We start from the raw sequence: 14,934 nt of genomic DNA, 5'->3' as shown, positions 1-14,934 counted from the left end.
ATCGACCAGGGTGTCTACACTGGCACGGCCGTGCTGTAGCCCTGGCGCAGAAAGCTCGACGCCTCTTGTTGGGGTGGTTTTTTACAGCGCTGCAACTGCGCAGTTTCTGCGCACGAAGTGTGTTCACCTCAGGAGTTACACCGCAGAAAGCTGCTTTACTGCACCGAAACTTGCTGGTGTAGACAAGGCCTCAGTGTGTGACAATTTCCAGCTCAGGGAGAAGAGGAGTATTCCCATATTGTATGACTGAATTCTCCCAGTGTGGTTACAAACTGTTTGTTCCTGTGGCATGAGGTAAATTATTTACTCCACTTACCTTTTTAACTACTCTTTAATGAGCAGTTCTGTGTTTGCAACACTAAATTACCAGAATCAGAAACTTAAATGATTCAGTATCATAGATTCAGGGTATTCTTGTTCATTTCAGTTAAACCGCTCTTCAAACACATTTGGGCAACGGCATGGCTACTGTAGCAGAATAATGACTATAATTACAGATTGTTAACTCAGCAGGTGACAGGGTATAGCACCATTCGTTCAAAAATGAGCTACCCAACCCGTGCGACCCTTTAAAATCCTCTCTCTTGCTGAATAAATGTAATGGAAACCTTGCTCTTTCTCCTGCTCGCTGCGACTTGAGGAGATTCTTAAGTTTGGCGTTGAATTAAAACAATAAAGCCAACATTCTGGTTCCAGTGAAAAGGCTGGCTGAAGTCGCATGATTAGAAAGGACTGGGCCCAAATATACTTCTCAGGAGGCCTGTTAATATCCGGGTCAGCTCTAGGTTAGAATTTTAGCTTGAGCTGGCTGAACTTATATATTTTGCAATAGCTACACCTATGCTCATTTAATTAAGTGAATGGTTGGAAGTGCTGCTCAGTGATCCGCTGTGGTTTCTGGTCTATTCAAGGATGTCTTGATGATTCTGCTTTGAAGCCATCTACTTCAATATGCATGAAGGGACTGTAAAATGTGAGAGGGTCCCCATCGGGAAGAGCTGCTCTGTAATATTAATGTGAGAGGTAGGCTGCAAGCAAAACCCCTGGATCTAACACCCTGATCATTAGGGAAGTTCAGCTCTGATTTTGCAGTCTGGGCCCCTCTTCAGTTAATATTTCTGAACCACAAATGGGAAGATAACTATATATTGACTCTGATTTTCTTATTTTTGTGCCTACAGCAGTGTAGTGGCTATACTAATGGCCACAGATGAGCTTTTTGTAAAAACTCCTTATGTAGGAGCTAGAATGGCTCTAAATTTGTTTGGATAAACATTTTCTCTCTGAAAACTGGCTTTTTTCTGAAAAAAATTTTTTTTTTTTTATAATTGAGCTGCAATTCACTTGTTTTTCTATGAACTTTTCAGATTTCAGGAAATAAGGGAAACTATTTCTTTTTCTCCACTTCTCAGTGGAATAAAAATAGGCGGAAGGATGAAACCCCCAAAACTTTTCAGCTTTCTTGAAAAAAAATCCTGCACACTTTTTAATGTGAATTTCCTGTTTCTTTACCAATTTTAGCAGACAATACTTGCCCGCTTTCAGTCTTCTCTGAAGGACAGTCTAATGGCCAGATTCCAGATCTGTTTGGGGTCATTCCAGATGTATACTAGTGCAACAGATCAGAATCAGGGTATTACCTCAGGTATCACCAGGGTTCCCACAACGCCCTGTACGAGGACTGGCTAAGGAGTGATGCATTACAATAGTGTTTGAGAATGGTGCTTCCACAATAATAGCAAGTGTATTCACAAGAGGGATTCGGGCTGATTGGGCATGTAAAGTACCTGGGATACCTGTAAGATGAGGCAGCAAGAGGAACTGGCACACCACACATTTCAGACTGTGTGCCTAAGGTTAATAAGGCCAGGTCCACATTACAAAGCTGTCAGTCAGGGTGTGGAAAAAAGCCACTCCCAAGGCTAACAAATGCCAGCAAAACCTCCAGTGTAGCTGCAGCTTTGCCAACAGAAGAGTGCTTCTGGCCACATGGCTAATTCGTTCGGCAGAGATGGTGTTACTCCATCACCGGCGGAGATGGTTGCCGACAGAAAAACTCCCTCTCTCAGCACATGCTCCATCTACACTAAGGGCTCTGTTCATATAGGTACACTGCAGAGCATTTGTACTCGAGACAAGACCTTAATCATTCTATTCCATCTCTTCCCATAAATTCACTGAGCAAGTCCCAGCCTAACAATATCTTAATGGAGCTGACAGCCTTCCCTCCCCCATTAGGTACTTGCTCTTGAAATCTCCTGTTCAAAAGTGAGAACTTATCTTTAACTGAATGTAGTGGGGGAGATCTTTCATTTGGGGAAGCGAATGCGTCAGTTTCTTCACCATCCTTTGCTTTCTGTCCTTGCCGGCTTGTTTCCAAAGTTGCAGAATAGTCTCCCTTAGTGTATACTTCAAGGTTAGTCTCAGGTGCGGTCCAGGAGCTGGGGCCACGCTGTGTTAAAAAAATGTAACTCAAGGCTATTTAGGTTACTCTTTGCCCTTCACAGTCACCATTCTCCCTGAATCTTCAGACCTCAGTGTTATGAGTCATCTCAACACTAACTTGGATTGATGTTCTATGTGAAGCATTCCCCCCTGTCTTGTCTGCTGAGCTTGGTGTTTTGTTTCTTTTTCAGGTCACACCAGGCCAGGAAATCTCCACTCTTAGCATAAAAACAGCTAATGAGTATGTTTTCTGTTACCTCTTCCCTTGCTCTCTGTCCTTGTGGGTTTGTTTTGGAAGTTGTAGAGCTGTTTACAGCAAACAATACTTCAGAGTCAATCTATGATCAGTTCCAGGCATCTGGGCCACGTGGTATAGACAAGTATAACAGAGCTGTAAGATAGTTACTCTACATAATCTTTTCCCTTGCATCATCAGGTGATAGTATTTTCAATCCTGATTGAAGACACATATGAATACCCCATGCTTATCTTGGTGTATACCTCCCATTTACTTTGCTAGTAATGCACATATGGCTTCTCTGGTATTTTTCTCTGTTAAAAGGGCCTGTACATATTTTCCTGGCTGACAAAAGATGTAGTATGTTAGTGACTGATGCAAAGCATTTTAGCCAGAGGAATACTAATGTGCAGGTTTACTGGGAATACTTAGAACTTAGGCAGCGCTTTGCACTAGCGAGTAGATATTAACTAATGTATCTTCACAACATAAGAATGACCCTACTGGGTCAGGCCAAAGGTCCACCTAGCCCAGTATCCTGTCTTCCAACAGTGGCCAGTGACAGGTGCCCAGAGGGAATGAACAGAACAGGTAATCAGGTGATCCATCCCCCGTCGCTTATTCCCAGCAACATCCCAGTGAGTATCTTAAGTATTAGCCCAGTTTGATAAGTGATCAGACAGAGGGAGAGAATGAAGTGAGGAGTGTGCTTATGTCTTGTCAGATAATATATCATCATAGGCGATTAGGCCAGAAAGCAGCTTGCAAGCTCATCTTATGGACTTTAGGGACCATCATGATCATAGAAGATTAGGGTTGGAAGAGACCCCAGGAGTTCATCTAGTCCAACCTCCTGATCAAAGCAGGACCAACCATGCACATTGCAGGCCACAAAACCTCACCCACCCACTCCTGTAATAGACCCATAAGCTCTGGCTGAGTTACTGAAGTCCTCAAATCATGGTTTAAAGATGTCAAGTTACAGAGACTCCACCATTTACACTAGTTTAAACCTGAAAGTGACACATGCCCCCATGCTGCAGAGGAAGGTGACCCCCCCACCCCTTGGTCTCTGCCAATATGACTCAGGAGAAATGCCTTCCTGACCCCAAATATGGTGATCTAGTTTCTAGTGCATCTTCCTGGCCTCAGGGAAGACTAAGTATAACTAGCTAATCCATAGATCTCAAAGCACTTCACAGCTTATTATCCCCATAATGATACATATGAGGAAACTGAGGCACAGTCAGGGGATGTGACGTGCCCAAGGTCATGCATGCAGACAATGGCAGAGCCTGGAAATAAATCTAGATCTCCTGAGTCCCAGTCCAGTGCTCTATCCACTAGGCCGCATCTCCCCCCCACACCATTCTCCACTTACCCTGCACCTATTTTACCATGTGTTTGAGAGTAAGTGAGCAGACACCCAAGATCTTGAGACTTACTAGACTTTCGACCACTAGTACAAACTCCTTTCATCTGATCCGTGCTCTTGCATAGCTTCCATACATACACACACAGGAGCAGGAGAATTTTGAGCCCCTTGCAACTTGAAACATTGAGACCCAAGTATGTCACATTGCTCTCTGAATTCTACCTTCAACAGCAATCAAATAGTTGGCTCCCGAAATTGGTGCTAGTTATTAGCAGACTCTGCAGCTCTTGTTGTTTCCTTTAGAACGGAATTACATCACACACCATTTCTAAGTATAATATCACAGAATATGCACTGTGGAGATTAAGAGAACTTGATCATAGGGATACCGTGGTTTGTTAATGGACCAAAAAAAAAAAAAAAGGAGATTTTTTTTGTGAGCTTGGCTGACATATCAAATTAGCACACATTACCATGTTCTAATTGCAAATGGCTTGGCTGGGGACTTTAAAAGGCTTTCTGCTCAAGTACAGTATTTGTGAAATATCTTTTAATGCTTAGCATAGCTATAAAGATCATGTTATTATTGCAAATCTAATCAGCATTTTCAGCAAATAATCTACCTGTTCCCTTTTAAGGCAACGGCCAATCCAGTGGAGACACTTTACCTAGCATGGAAGATTGGAAGCAACATGAATTTAAAGACACCCCGATAAGACAAAAATTATGGCCCCAAAGCTGACGTCAATGGGGGAATTTATCCGAGAAAGGAACTAAGTGATAACTGAGGATTTGGCCAATACATATTACTTACCAGGTTACTAACAGCATTGTAAACATCATGAGACCTGAAAGACTGAGGGCCTGAATCTGCATGAGCTTCTCACCCATGGCCTCCTAGACAGTGCTGAGTTTTCAGAAGATTAGCTTTACTTCATTTTTCCCCTATGTTCTCTGCTTACTTCTGAGTGAGCTAGTTTCATCAAGGAGTGACGTTCGCATTAAAGTAGGCTACACTGATGCAAAGTAGGAACCTTTTAGGTCACACCCGCAGTGTCAACATGGAGGTGTTACAGAGCAGTGTTTTAGTGCACACTGCTCTTCACACACCCCTAGTCTGAACTGCAGATTGGTGTAGATGTAGCCTTTGGAACTTAAGTCCCATTTTCAAAAGTGACTTTGCCACGGAGGGCCCAGATCTTCAATGGGAGGTAGGTGCCTAAATACCTCCGAGACAAGCCTTAGGTCATTTATAAGCTTTTGAAAATTTTACCCTCAGTGACTTGCCTAAGGTCAAACAGGGTGACTGGGACAGAGCCAGGAATTTAACTCAGATGTCCTGGGTCCCAGCTCAGTGCCTGAAAGGTTTCAATTAATTTTTTTTTTTTTGAGTGTCATGGCGACATTTGTGTCTGTAGTCAGGTTTGCAACGCCCTTTTTTTAAACACCACTTCTAAACCTCAGACTACTTGATGCTTTCTCTGAATAAGCATTTCAGGACAAAGGACGTGGAATGGCATGGGGACAAAAAGATTAAATCCCCTTGTGTATGTTCCCTCGTTTAATTAGCTGTGAAATGATTAACTAAGAAGCCTCATTCTATCCTTGGATAGACAAAGAACATCAATTAACAAATGTTTACCTGAAGATTTGTGTGGCACTGGAATCAGGGAGCTATAGACTGAGGCAGAGGGATAAACTAGTAGCGGCTGAGTCTTGTACAAACACTGAAGATAAAATCCATAGTCATGTTCGGCCAGGTAATTTTGTCACATCAAAATTAGAAATGGGGTTGAAATTAAACAAAAATTCACATGTAATCTTGTTCGGTAAGTGTGGTACAATGCAGTGGAATAGCTTGATACAGTATATTGGCTGTGGGAATCGGTAATCAAATTGCCCACACAGATAAGAGAACAAATATTTGCACTTTGAGGTTGAAAGGAGGAACATTCTTACTATTCATAGTTATAATCTGATCATTCTGTCAGGGAATTCTGGAGATAAACAGTATGGGGGGAAATGTCAGCTTTAGCTGCATACATTAATATGCATTTACATAAATTATCATTCATATGAAGGATCAGTGTATGATTTTGCTCATTTATCAGAAGAATTTTTTTTATCACGTTCTGCCCCCCGATACTCCATTTGTGAAGCTAGCCTGAGTTGTGTGCGAGTGGATGGCTTTGTTTAGCTAGCATGATGCCAGCCACAACTTTGCCAATAGCCTAGACAAAGAGTAAAATACTTTTTACCTGGATTTACTGTGTCAACTCTAGGCTTCCTCATGCCCGAGTTCAACATAATCAGTGAGCACATTGTAAATTCTCTCTACAGGCAAAGCGATGGTTGAAATAATCTTAGCAAACCATGTTGAGGATAACTAGAGTTGGGTAAATAATGGATTTTTTGGTTTGTTGGCAATTATGAAAAAAATGGTGTCGGGTTGAACTGACTTTTTAAAAAGTTTTCAGCAAATTGAAAAATCATTTCAGGTCAAATCAATCATTTCTTCAAATACAATGGTAAGAGATTTGGCATCAAGAAGTTGTTCTGAACCCAAAAAATTTAAATGTTTCATTTTGAAAAGTATTTTTGGTTTTGTTTGATTTTTCCCCTCTTGAAACCAACAATTTACTAAAACTGACACGAATTGACAAAATTCGTGTGTGTTGCCGAATCTCCATTTTTTGCCAAAACCTCCCCAAATTTTTCCTAGCGCTAATCGCAATCTCTTTTCCCAATCTATAAAAGGTCAATGAGGGCAGAATTTAACTCTTAGGCTAATTTTCCCTTTTCTTTTGTTTAAGATAAAAAAATCTCATCTGCCTGACATGTTGCAGTAATTATGTAATAAGATTATGCATGCCATAAACTTTTTGCATGAAAGGAATCTAAAGGGAATCTAAAGATTTTTCTCAAGTATCCTGGACAGAGCTGGTCAAATCCAATTAAATTATTGCACAGTGTTGTACTGTGCTGTCACACTACTGCTGCATTCCACCCTAGAAATGGCTGCATTTTAGCATTTGGAGAAGTCACTATCCAGGCATATCCTAAATTTCTTACTCAGGCAATATTCCCATTGAATTCAATAGGATTTTTCCTGATTTAGGACAAAGTTTATAGTTTGTAATGCAGTTTGCGAGCCTTTAGGATGAAAGGCACTACAGAAATGCAAGATCTTGTTAATAATAAATAAGGCACTGGACTATCTAAAACAAGACTGTCTGAGACTTGTCTTCACTTCATTTATGTTTGATCTCTTTATGTGTCTTCCTCTCTTCTTACCTACAAAAACTGTTGACTATTTCATATGTAAATTGTAATACTAGCCCATTAAATCTCCACCTGTAACCATTTCCGAATTATTTTTGGATAGTGATTACAGAATAATTAAAAAGATAAAAACCTGAAAGAGAACCTTCTGATGAAAGGTCATGCTCAGGCATTCTGTGCTAGGCCTAGCATTTACCTATGTAATGTCAGAGTGCGAGATAATGACATTGAGGGAACAGGCATCATGGGATAGCAGTAACATGGGGGGAATTGAGGCATATGATACACCAGGGGTTGGGGGTGGGGAGTTGGCAGTAGAAACCTAAACATTTTTTAAAACTGCAGGGCAGTGCTTTTCAGCCATTTTTCATTTGTGGACCCCTAAAAAATGTCAAATGGAGGTGCAGACTCCTTTGGAAATCTTAGACAGTCTGCAGACCCCTAGGTGTCCAAAGGCCACAAGCTGAAAAGGAAACATCCCCCCCGCAGCAAGTTACAGCCCACCTGCAGGAATTCTGTGTGTATGCATGTTCTGAAGTAACTACCCTCAATGCCACTTGCTGACTTACTGTCTGGGCCCATGTACCCAAAGGACACTTTCCAATCAAAAGAAAGAAAAGATTTAACTGCTACTTAATGCTTGGATCATAACAGTCACACTGTTACCTTGTGCCTTGTACCCTGCCAGTTTGTGATCTCATCTCCGACTTGGACCATAAACTCTTTGGGGGCAGGAACCACCTCTGTGTTAGATATGTGCAGTCCAGCACAATGGAGTCCTGACCCTCTGGGCGCTATCACATTACAAATGTGAAATAATAGTTTTAAAAGGTGCTTACACATTAAGGGCTGGATTCTGATTTAGACTACGGACTTTCACAAGACAGTAAGGACTCCCCCGCCCCCTTACGCCTCTATACATGACCAATCCTTTGATCCAGGGTCATAGGATTAGGCGGGGCTGCTCATTGGCTAATGGCTTTCCTGGAGCAGGTGGGCAAGAGCAGGGAATGGGTGGGGCTTGACCCCAGCCGCCCAACTTGCTGGGCTCTGGATGGGAGCTGGGGTGAAAGGGGTAGTAATTTACTGACAGTCTAGGCCAGCAGTAAGTTAGTACTCCCCAGGAGCAAGGAGGAAGCAGGAGAGGAATTGCCACTTGGAAAGATGTCTTCATGTCCCAGTGTATTCATCAGGAGCTATTCCCGAGTTGGTGCAGCGGACCCGTCAGGCCCCGTTCAGGGTGGTGTGTAAAGTCACAACCTAGCTCCAAGCAACTGAAGTCTCCTTGCCTGTCCCATAACCACTGTGGCTCTCAAAGGGTTAGCAAAGAGCAGGAGGCCCGATGTGGAGACTGGTGGAAAAAAAGAGTAACTCCACTGAAGGGAGTCCTACTGCTGAAGCGTTGGTAAGAGTGCAATCAGATTCACGGGCCACACCTGCCTGTCTACAATGCATTTCACGGTTATCCTGATTTAGGGGGACAATACAATGCCCTCAACTTATTTTTTTTTTTAACAGAGGAAACTCTCAACAGCAGGTGAGTTAGAGACTGAGTCCTCATTAGAGATGCCCCATCTCTACAACATATTGGCAAATCTATTACACATAAAAAATGACAGGTCATAGAATAACAGGGTTGGAAGGGACCTCAGGAGGTCATCTAGTCCAACCCCCTGCTCAAAGCAGGACCAATCCCCAATTAAATCATCCCAGCCAGGGCTTTGTCAAGCCTGACCTTAAAAACTTCTAAGGAAGGAGATTCTACCACCTCCCTAAGTAATGCATTCCAGTGTTTCACCACCCTCCTAGTAAAAAAGTTTTTCCTAATATCCAACCTAAACCTCCCCCAGGTCTGAGGAATGTTAGGTTGTAGCGTAGCTTACTGGCTGGTATTAATTTATATTTGCTGTGGAGGGGAAAAAATGAACTAGAGGTTTATGTTGTTATTGTTATTTTTTGGTTCATATCTGAGGTTATGAACACGTACCCCTATGTTGTAGCTGTTAATAGCGTTGTTCATTCAATCGGGAAGGAAAAGCAAGCGGTAGCTTATTTAAATTGGCTCCTGGCAAATGCTAGGGTATTGCAAGAGCCTAACTAAACCTAATTAGGAGAGGTTTCGTTTCACACATTTCAGAGTGTGAATGAACATGGGAATCTCTGCTTCTCAGCCTCCTCTTCAAGAAGAGAGATGGCTGGGGTTAGAGGGCTTGTGTGTTTGAAATTAAAAATGAGCTAAGAAACTCCTCTTAATTAGTTTCTCTCCAGGAAACAGTGTTTTCCTTAAAAAAAACCAACTAAAATTATAATTTTAAAGAGACAAGGACACAGTGATAAGATGGGTATGTACTGGATACATTTAAATGCACCACAATTCATGGTGTGCAAGAACCACCCATTCTAAATACCTGGCCTGCGTCTACACAGGGGGGCAAATTTCACACTAGAAGAGTAGGCAGCATTGCTCAGTTGTCGAAGGGTGAAGTTCATCCCAGTGCAGAGACATGGTGCACAGCCCCCTGCACCCTTCAGGTAGGGAAATTCGTGGGTCTTAAACAGGGAAGAGGACTTCAGGTTTGTTCTCTGCACTGGAAGCTGAAATTCACTCCTATGCAGAAGGCTCCACACAAGGTCTCTGCCCTGCTGAAGTCCCACCTAAGCCCTCAGAACTTGAGGAATAAGCAGACACTACTAGAGACACCCATTACCTTGGGGAATGCACATTCAAGTCTGATCATCTCTAGGGTTCAAGTGGGGCATAAGCGATGGCTACCATTTTGGGTCACACGCTGACTTGAACTAGTGACCACCAGATCTAACACATGAGCTGCTACAGCCTGAGCTAGAGCAGCTGTTCTCAACCATTCCAGACTACTGCACCCCTTTCAGGAGTCTGATTTGTCTTGAGTACCCCAATTTTCACCTCCCTTAAAGAGTGCTTACTTACAAAATTGGACATTAAAATACAGAAGTGTCCCAGCTCACTATTACTGAACAATTGCAGACTCATTTCTAGCACATAATTATAGAATACATCAATTTTAATATAAATATTGTACTTACATTTCAGTGTATAGTACATAGGGTAGTATACACAAGTCATTGTCTGAATGAAATTTTAGTTTGTACTGACTTCGCTAGTGCTTTTTATGTAGCCTGTTGTAAAAGTTTTTAAGGTCAGGCATGACAAAGCCTTGGCTGGGATGATTTGATTGGGGATTGGTCCTGCTTTGAGCAGGGGGTTGGACTAGATGACCTCCTGAGGTCCCTTCCAACCCTGATATTCTATGATTCTATGAAAACTAGGCCAATATCTAGATGTGTTGATGTACCTCCTGGAAGACCTCTGTGTACCCCTGGTTGAGAACCACTGAGCTAGAGAGCCAACTTTCCCTGTCTGTGGTTGTGATAATTCACATCCTCAACAGATCAGGTGCAGAGAGGGACCAGTTACATGCACCAATGGGCCACACTGTCATCGCTTTACAACATAGCTTCATTTTACCCCAGATGAAGAACTGTCCCCAGGTATCGGCTAATGCTGAAGGGGGTGATACTAGAGACGCACCAGTAGCTTAACTGAATACAATGAATCCTATGAATGAAGCCTCACTCAGTTACAAAACATCAAGCTATTAACCTAAAAGACACCCTCAAGCCTCCCATCCCAGTTAGCTCGAGGCCAGCACCCAGGTCTGTAGATCAGCACTTTGTCTCTGCTCCCGCCTACAGCTCCGCTCTTGGTTCCCAGAACCGAAGCATTCTCTTCTCAGCCCTCAGCTAGGTCACCATCTGTGTTTCCCCCTTCCAGGGGTCAGAGGGATCTCTATCCACCAGTCCAGCCACTTCCCCAGTGGCAAGTGGGGTGGAACTTAGGCCTGCTCACTACTCCAGGCCCCAACCCAGGAAACCCATAGATAGCAGGATCTTGCAGTTCCTCTGTAACCTCTGTCAATGCTGCTCTGTTTCCTTGGGTCACTTCCAGGGCTCTCACACCTTCTTTTTGCCCTCATCTCAGGTCACTCACCTGTTCAGTCCCAGCCACTGCTCTGTCCAAGGTACTTACAATTCTCTCAGCCCTCCAGGGATGCAGTCCTTACTCCCTGGGCTACCAGCAGCCACTGACCCTACTCTACCCTGCAGCTCCGTTTTATCTGAGCCTGCTGGGCCCAGATTGGTTAATCTCTGCAACTCCTTCCTGACTGGCTGAGCTTCAGACAGTCTCTTTGCGCCTTAGGAGGACTCACCTCCATTGCTCCGGCATGATTAACCCCTTCTATGCTTGTGTGGGGTAGGCACCCCAACAGAATCCATAGAATTATTCAGTTTCCTACATACCAAAAGCAGACAGACATTTCTGAAAGCTTACCTGCTTTCGTCCAGCTGAATCTACAGGTCACCTCTTTGTTGGGGCTTTATTCTTTAGTAATTCCAAGAGCTTTCCCCGCTGCATCAACTTGCCAAAAGTTTCTTCATCTCCCTTGGATCAACTGAATTCCATTAATTCAACTGAATATTCATTGTGTGATTCCTTCTTCTTTCTATCTCCACTGTAAAGAAAAAATGCAATAAGATCCTATCATGATTCTGGTGAAAAGTAAGATATCCAGTGTTATTAGGCTTCGATGTTATCTCTCAACATCTCAGAGGGGAGCGAGCTCCACCCGGTTTTTAATTTAATGCTATTTGTCTAGATTGTATTATGCCACTGTATAAATCCTCTCTTTGTGTTACACTGAATTTAATTGTGTCATGACATATCACAATAGAACTGGATCGTACATCTTATTTTTAATATAAATCCTCTTAATAAAAACAAACCAAAAAAACCTCTAATGAAATAGCAGTAGTCAACTAGCATGTTTAAGGATTATTGGATATCCACTTGCTCTGTCTAAGGTAGTGGGTGTCTCTCGTATTGCCTGCTGAGATATCAAGAACCTTAAAATAACAAGGGAGGTCAGGTATCAGTTATAACCAATTCCCCTTTTTCATCTATATAATTTTAAAAAACTAATTTAGGGCTCGCTAGATTGACAGCTCTGGAAAATGGAATTCTCAGTTTATCCCCAGCTCAGGTATATCATGGATCAATCATAATAATACCTACCTTCTATATAGCACTTATCATCAGCAGATCTGACAGCTCTTTACACAGCTGGTCAGTAACATTATCCCCATTTTACAGATGGGGAAACTGAGGCACAGAGAAGGACGATAACTTGCCCAAGGTCACCCAGCAGGCCAACGGCAGAGGTGGGAAGCACAAGGTGATGAATCTCTCTTGTGCTCAGTTCCAGCCAATCCACAAGCCAGGAACTGGTTGTGTGACTCCCCAACCAGGTATATAAGCCTCACAGGAGGAACAGCAGCTCAGTCTACTCGACACCACTCTGGGGCATGGAATTCTCTCCTGCCTGATTGTGGCAACAGACTTCACAGGACTTAGCCTGCTCCAGCCTTGGTCTTGCTCCCGCCTTTTTCCTAGTCCTGATCCAACCCCGCCCTGGACTTCTGATTCTGGCTCCAACCACTGGGCCTGACTGTTCCAGCTCCAGCCACTAGGCTTGACTATCTCCATCCTTGTTTCTGACATGAATAAAACCCAGGTCTCCTGATTCCCAGTCCAGTAATATAACCACTAGACCACACTGCCTCCCTTAGGCATTTCTTGTGTTTTGGAGGGAAAAGGAAGGTATGTCACCCTCTGTTGTCCCACATAGATTGGTGATGTTATGAGCAAGAGCATTGTTTTTCATGCTGATTTCATGAGATGGATATCTTTCCTCTAGTAACTAAATTCATACCACCTGCTAAAGGCTATCAAGCAACTTTCAGACTGTAGTATATTTTGATGGATAACAGCCTAGATTGGATTTGAACCGGTGACCTCTGGATGAGAGTCTCAATATCACCTAACCATTAAAAAGAAACAAACAAAAAAACCCCACATAAACTCTGATCCTGGAATCAGCACAGCATATGCCTGCCCAGATGCCAAACTCTGTGGCCACTGTTTTCATCTTTCTTTCAACTGTAATGTGTAGTTACTTATTCTTACAATTTGTAGCTTTATGGCCTTGTTTAAAAATTTCATTTTGATCACACTTTAAGGGTTGCTTTATATTAAGGATGACATTTATTGACAGTTTATAAAGGGTTAACAAAAGATTAACAGACATAATAAATGGATAATCAATTGCAAATTGTTGTGGATTACGTGGTGACAATGTTTGCAAATACGTCTCTGAAGTGTTTGTTTATAAATGATAAATGGATATTTTAATAAATGGTTAATCAACTGCTATAGATTATTTGATGCTAATGTGAGTAAATGGCGAAAAATGCCTGATAGATGATGTTCTAGCAATCTGTAAATTCTGGCTCTGTCATGGTTTTTAGATAGCTTATTGATGTTTGCTACATGCTAATAACAAGGTTTGCAATTCCCAGGCTAAAATGTCAAGTTATTTCATTTTTTAATCTATATCTGTTAAGCATTTATTAACCCTTTGTACTTAAAAGATAGGAAACAAAGGATAGGAATAAATGGTCAGTTTTCAGAATGGAGAGAGGTAAATAGTGGAGTCCCCCAGGGGTCTGTACTGGGCCCAGTCCTATTTAACATATTCTTAAATGATCTGGAAAAAGGGGTAAACAGTGAGGTGGCAAAATTTGCAGATGATACAAAACTACTCAAAATAGTTAAGTCCCAAGCAGCATAGGAAGAGCTACAAAAGGATCTCACAAAACTGGGTGATTGGGCAACAAAATGGCAGATGAAATTCAGTGTGGATAAATGCAAAGTAATGCACATTGGAAAACATAATCCCAACTATACATATAAAATGATGGGGTCTAAATTAGCTGTTACCACGTGAGAGAGAGCTCTTGGAGTCACTGTGGATAGTTCTCTGAAAACATCCACTCAATGTGCAGTGGCAGCCCCAAAAAGCAAACAGAATGTTGAGAATCATTAAGAAAGGGATAGATAATAAGACAGAAAATATCATATTGCCTCTATATAAACCCATGGTACGCCCACATCTTGAATACTGCGTGTAGATGTGGTCACCCCATCTCAAAAAAGATACATTGGACTTGGAAAAGGTTCAGAAAAGGGCAACAAAAATAATTAGGGGTATGGAACGGCTGCCAGATGTGAAGAGATTAGTAAAACTGGGACTTTTCAGCTTGGAAAAGAGACGACAGAGGGGGGTTATGATAGAGGTCTATAAAATCATGACTGGTGTGGAGAAAGTAAATAAGAAAGTGTTATTTACTCCTTCTCAGAACACAAGAACTAGGGGCCATCAAATGAAATTAATAGGCAGCAGGTTTAAAACAAACAAAAGGAAGTGGTTTTTTTACACAACGCACAGCCAACCTGTGGAACTCCTTGCCAGATGATGTTGTGAAGGCCAAGACCATAACAGAGTTCAAAAAAGAACTAGATAAATTAATGGAGGATAGATCCATCAATGGCTATTAGCCCAAATGGGCAGGGATGGTATTCCTAGCCTCTGTTTGCCAGAAGCTGGGAATAGGCAACAGGGGATGGATCACTTGATAATTACCTGTTCTGTTCATTCCC

The 14,934-nt window shown here is 42.3% G+C and overlaps 1 long non-coding RNA gene across 1 annotated transcript; it reads right to left on the bottom strand.

Moving 5' to 3' along the window:
• Nucleotides 1-1,082: 1,082 nt before the first annotated feature.
• On the bottom strand, nucleotides 1,083-10,501 carry LOC122461999. Its single transcript, XR_006284316.1, has 3 exons — nucleotides 10,175-10,501; nucleotides 9,106-9,112; nucleotides 1,083-1,093 (listed from the first exon to the last, which is right to left on the bottom strand). It is a non-coding gene; the product is annotated as an uncharacterized LOC122461999 (long non-coding RNA).
• Between the last annotated feature and the right edge of the window lie 4,433 nt (nucleotides 10,502-14,934).

The sequence above is a fragment of the Chelonia mydas genome, chromosome 10 (assembly GCF_015237465.2).
Source record: "Chelonia mydas isolate rCheMyd1 chromosome 10, rCheMyd1.pri.v2, whole genome shotgun sequence".
NCBI classification, from domain to species: domain Eukaryota; kingdom Metazoa; phylum Chordata; order Testudines; family Cheloniidae; genus Chelonia; species Chelonia mydas.
This window is presented reverse-complemented; position numbering and strand designations above follow the sequence as displayed.